The following is a 6,228-nucleotide window of genomic DNA, read 5'->3' on the forward strand; positions in this document are numbered from 1 at the left end:
TCCTTTTCTATTTTTTCTAGCTATTAAAGAACTTGCATATCTAATAAATATTTAATAGGAATTCCCCTCCAGCTGAATCCAGGCCCCTCAGCATCTCATTACCATGTCTTAGAATAGTATCCTCATTGTCACTTGCTTAATTATGCTAAGAAAGAGTTGAATTGTGTGGCTGTTGGGATCAGAAAGCGATTAAATTCACTTGGCAAGACTTTGGATATCTCATTACGATCCTCATTTAGCACTTCTAATGGAGTTATTTTTTTCCCCAATTCTGACTTGGGAAAGGCTTGCTCACTGTAGCTAAGTATTTCCCTAAGCCCTGCACAACTTTGCACCGTGCCAGAAAAGATCAGAAGTTACTTCACACATCATTTGCACTCCCAAGAACACCAGCCACCCAATGAGCAGTGACGTAAAGCCCTGGAGAAAGGGGTGAGGCAGGTGGCAGGAGACAGCTTTCTCGGCTCAGACAGTGCAGCCTGTCCCCTCTAGTGACTGGATCCTTCCGCGCGCAGCGGCAGCTGGGGCTAGTTCCGGCAGCGCTTGTATTCCTCCAATGTCAGGAAACTCACTCCTCGCTGAGGCAGTCTCCTCCCTCCTTGGAGCGCTCAGTAAGCCTTCTAGGTCCTCCCTGTTTTTTTTTGTTTGTTTTTTGTTTTTAATTTTTATTTATTTGTGATAGTCACAGAGAGAGAGAGAGAGAGAGAGAGGCAGAGAGAGAAGCAGGCTCCATGCACCGGGAGCCCGACGTGGGATTCGATCCCGGGTCTCCAGGATCGCGCCCTGGGCCAAAGGCAGGCGCCAAACCGCTGCGTCACCCAGGGATCCCTCCTCCCTGTTTTTTTTTTTTTTTTTCTCCCTGCTTTTCTTGATAAGAAATTTCGTGTCTCTTGGCAGGCAATCCTGAGATTCCTCCCATGGCCTCTCATCTCTTCTTCATAGGACAGGATTTCCAGTCTCTTCCTCATCCAAATAAGGCTCTCCTGTCTTCCTTCCTCCCTCCTCCCTGCCTTCTTTTCTTCTTGAGTTCCTGCCGTACTAAGTGACAGCCACGAGAGTATGTGCGGGGCAGAGAACAGTGATTATGGCAAAGGTGACCCCGGCCCTCCCAGAACTTAGAGTCCAGGTGGGGAGACAAAGAGGCATAGGGCCATGTATACTCTTAACACAAACGAGTGTGTGAGTAACAAGTCGAGGGGAAGCATCTAGAATGTACTGAATGCAGACTCGGAGCCTGCCCCGTGCTAGTGATGTTCCATGGATTATTTTACTTAGTTCTCACAACAACACGTTCCACAGAGGAGGAAACTGAGGCACACAGGGCTTAAGTAATTTCCCCAGGATCACGTAGTAAATAGCAGAATGGAAACATAAACCCATGAAATCCACTGTTACTGGGATGTCCAGGCGTGGAACCCAAATTTGAATTCAGTACCCCCAAAGTCCTCTGACAGGTCAGGGAAGGGGATGCAATTTCCCTCTTCCTCTGCCTTTGCCTCCGTCTGAGCTCCTCTTTCTTGTCTTGGGAGCTCAGCCTCTCTGCATGCTGCTTCTTACAAATTGGTGACGCTGCTTGCCTAGTGCTCATCCCAGTGGGGCCCCCTCTCCGAGCCCCTCCCCACCCTGCCCTTCCCCAAGATTTTCCCTCAGTGAGTTCCTGCGGGGCCCTGCACCTACATCCACATGCTTGCAGGACCAGGGTTTGGTCCAAGAAAACCGAAGCCTGGAAGAGTGACCTAGGGATCCCTGGGTGGTGTAGCAGTTTGGCGCCTGCCTTTGGCCCAGGGCGCGATCCTGGAGACCCGGGATCGAATCCCACGTCGGGCTCCCGGTGCATGGAGCCTGCTTCTCCCTCTGCCTGTATTTCTGCCTCTCTCTCTTTCTCTCTCTGTGACTATCATAAATAAATAAAAAAATAAAAAATAAAAAATAAAAAAAAGAGTGACCTAAAGGAAGATGCCCCCCAGCATCTGTGGGTCTTATTCTTTGGAAGAATGTACTCCTTGTGCACATGAATGAAATAGACATAAGAGTGCCAAGCATGGGTTCAAGCCTGAGCAAAATGTCTCCTCTCTCCTCCGTGGTGGACCCCATCTAATAGAAGGTACAAATCCTGGGGGAGTCCAGTAAGACAAGTTAAAAATTGTGTAACCCTCCAATTTCCAAGAAGCTGTGAGCTTGGGCAAGCCCCTTCTGTCCCTGGGCCTTCATTCCCTGCACAAGGAGCAGTCGGAGCAAGCCCACATCAATGGGCCCTTCCACCTTTAAGACAGAATGGGCTCAAGCCCATTTATAAAGTGCTTTGTCTTTCAAGATCATCCTTGTGCTAAGTGCAAACCCCAGTGCAGCGGAGTGAAATGGGTTCTAGACAAGAGTGATCAAGGAGGCAGAGACAGCCATTGGGATGCAATGTTTTAACCTTCCTGAAACCTCCTTTTTACCCTGTTGCTGTCTTTTCACAAGCCCAGTCCCATGTCCTGGGAAGCACCAGCACCACACAGCAGGCCAGAGGGGAGGGAGGCTCAACCTCAACCACAGGCTGCCTTCTAGCAACTTCCAAGCTGCTTTTACCAACAGTCAGCCAGCCACCTAGGCTCTAGGACTAGAGCTCCTTCTAATTGGCCTCTGCTCAAACCAGGGAGGAGACAGAACTTTCCAGAAACACACAGAACCATTGTTAGTATTCACCACTATTGGGGTTATTGCCTGTCCTCAAACACAGTAGGAGAGGCAAAGTGGTGATGTTTGAAAAGAGAAGATGTGGCTCACAGGAAACACTGAGATGTGTCCCTGGGATTGGGTTGCCAGCTGCCAGCCCACAACTCTTATGCTGATCTTGTCATTTCAGAGCTGACTGGATGTGGGAGTGCTCACCCACACCCTGAAAGTCCCCAAGGTCCTAGGGAGGGAAATGAAGAGACTCTTTACTGGATTACAATAAGAAATGAAACTGCCAAGGCTCCTAGGCCCTCCCATCTCTGGGTCCCTGGGAAGCCAACCCGCCATGAAGAAGTTTCTTGAGAAACAGGGAAGCAGGGCTGTGGGTCCTTGGGATGAGCTACAGCCATCAGGGACTTGGTGCCTCCCTGGGTACATGGGGCAGTTGAAACAGGTAGTCCTGGATCTCCTATCCAGCCCTTCAGATGCAAAGACCAACTGTAAGTCATCCTCAGGTTCGCGAAGCCCTAAGTTCACCCAGTATTGCCTTAGAGTCTATTGCTGCCGCAGCCAGGAAAACAAAACATTTTCTTAAGCCTTTCCATCCAAATGGAGTCATCTTATGCGATAACCTAAACCTCTGAAAGGGTCTCAGGTGACAAGTGCATGGCCCTAATGGACCCATACATTTGGATGAAGTGCCTTGACTCCCAAGCCCTTTCCCCGCAGGCTCCTAGTGACAGAGACCACAGGGCAGCAGGCTGAGGCCAGAAGGGCATGGCAGAGGGGCTCAGAGGCCTGGGCTTTGGAACGCAGGCTGACCTCGATTAGACAGATGATCTCAGACAACTCCTCTCACCTCCCTGGACCTGTATCGATAGCTGCAATATGGTGAGAATAGACTTGGTACGAAAAAAACAAAACAAAACAAAAAAAACCCAAGAGACTAAGGAAGGAATGTAATTGACAAACAAGTCATTTAACTACAAAAAATATTACATTTACAACATGCCAGACACTGTCCTAGACACTCTACCAACATTCACTCATGTCATCTGCAGCGCAATCCTTTGGAATGGATGCCAGCATTCCTCTCTTGTGACAGAGAACACTCTGGCAAGAAGAGGCTGGGTAACCTGCCCAAGGTCACAGAGCTGGTGAGCAGCAGAGCTGGGATTTGAACCCAGCTGATCTAACTCCAGGATCTGGATATGTAGCGTCGCACGACCCTACGCTGAGGGACAGAGGCCATTTTCACTGTCTCTGACTTACAGGTGGCTCAGAAGCTTGGACTCCACATTTGGTGTCTTGCCCCTACTTGGTGCTGCCTCTCAGAGGCTGTGCTTTGTGCTCCTGTGAGGTCTTACAAGACACTGGCTTCTGGAGTCCACGACATTGATCTTATATACAGTTGTGTCCTCACTTAACATGATTCTTTAACCAACAGCTACTTCAGCAACTGGTACTCGGGGTAATGACACTTGATTGGAGCCAGCCTTCTTTCAGGAGGCTGGTGTAAGTCCCCTGCCGGAGAGAAGCTCAATGGCTCCTGCCATTCCCGAGGCATAAGCCCCTATCCCTGCAGAACTGAGGCCAAGCTTCAGAAGTTGTCACTTGGCTTTCATAGAATTAGTGTCTGGCTTGGGAGATGAATGGACTTCATTTCCCTTTCCATCATTTTGTGCGGCCTACTTGGCTCACAGCCAGTTTCAATAGCAAGAAAAAGAGTCCCAAGTGCCTTCTTGGAAGCCACACAGAGCCCCGTGAGTCCCCTGCAAGTGGCTTTCCATCTCTCTCCTCCTGTGGTGCCCTTCAGAGAGCAGGACTCTCAGAGTCTGCAGCCTGGCACACTGTCCCCCAACCCCCCGAGACACACACCAAGCAGCCAGCTCAGAGCATGCTCTTGCCCCTGAAGCTCTAGAATCTGCACTATAGCCCTTTGGGAATTCTCCTATCTCAGTACAGTGAAGTAATAAAACTGCTCTCAAGGTACGATGATATCGTTAAACAAAAAGGCCTGGTGGTTTTATTCTTTTTCTTTCCTTCATCTCTGGGAGGGAGAAACAGCGTGCAGACCCTTTCGGGAGGGAGCCCCGCCTCAAGAGCAGTTGAAGCCACATCCCAGCCCTCCTGTTTCAGGACACATGATTGCAATCCACACCTTCACCACTACGGTCATGTTTCTAAGACCACTCTGGCGGGAAGAGGCTAAGGCGGCAACATAAAAAGAACTCTCGCATCTCGTGCTTTTTCCCAGGTCCAAAAGGAATGTAGGCATGATCCGAAACCATGGGAAGGTGGAAGTGGCTGACAGTGGATCGAATCTGGAAGTTCACCTCTGTAGATAAACAGCCCCATCGTGTGCTCTTGGAAAAGAGTCGATACAGGCTCCTTGATGACGTTCAATCAGGGAAATAATGGGTGGAAGAGAATCAATATTCATTGAGTTTCTAGAGAGCTGAGGGCACATGGCTAGCTGCTGTCCTGGGTGCTGCCTCATTTAAGTTACCGAATGCCCTGGGGAGGCAGGTGTTCTTACTGTTTACTGGACAGATGAGGAAACCAAAGTTCAGAGAGGGTGTGGCTTCCCCCAGGGCCACATGACCCAGAGGAGGCAGGGCTGGAGCTCAAATGTCATGATGCATCTCTCTTTCTGAGGACACTAGTGACAGGCATTCTCATAAATGCAGCTTGTCATTTTGACTTGCAAAAACCTAGGATTTCCCAGGGTCAGAGCTCCTACAGCACCTATCGCCTATCCATGTAATAATGCCTTCACTTCAGAGGCAAGCACAGGCTTTAGTGGGTAGCCCTGTGCTCTGGTGCAGTGACTCTTCTTGGTAGGTATCCTTTGACTTTCAGCTATTCAGTTACATGTTTCATTCTTCTGGTGTTTTCCAGAAGCCACAGAATAGGTGCTCGGCCATCTCCATTACTTAGGAATCTTTTGGTGACAAGCCACAGAAACTAAGCCCAATCTAGCCTAAGCCTCCCCTGAAAAACCTACAATTTAGATTTTTTAAAAAACCCAAGGCCTGGAAAAGGCAAGAATCCTCAGAAACAACAGGAACTAGGGATTCAGCTATCATCAGCTAGTTTACCCATGAGCATGTGCACATCCACTTATGAAGTCTCTCTCTCCCTCTCCCTTCTCTCTCTCTCTTTCTCTCTCTCTCTCTCTCTCTCTCTCTCATTCTGTGTTAAAACTTTACAATGTGTAGGGGTGCCTGGGTGGCGTAGTTGGTTAGGTGTCCAACTCTTGGTTTCAGGTCAGTGGTGATCTCAGGGTTGTGGGATTGAGCCCTGCATTGGGTTCCATGCTCTCTCCCTCTCTCTGAGCTCCTCCCCGTGCTTGTGATCTCTCTCTCTCTGTCTCTGTCTCTCTATCTCTCTATCTCTAAAATAAATAAATACATCTTTTTAAAAAAACTTTACAATGTGTAGCTTCAGGCCTGACTATTTTGAGGTCTAAGTTAAAAAATCCTAGAGAAGGGACTTTGTTTCAGCTTCAGACAACATCTACACCTCTGAACCAAACAACAATGGCTTAAAAGGCCAGATCAGAACATA

This window comes from Canis lupus, chromosome X (genome assembly GCF_011100685.1).
Source record: "Canis lupus familiaris isolate Mischka breed German Shepherd chromosome X, alternate assembly UU_Cfam_GSD_1.0, whole genome shotgun sequence".
Taxonomy (NCBI): domain Eukaryota; kingdom Metazoa; phylum Chordata; class Mammalia; order Carnivora; family Canidae; genus Canis; species Canis lupus.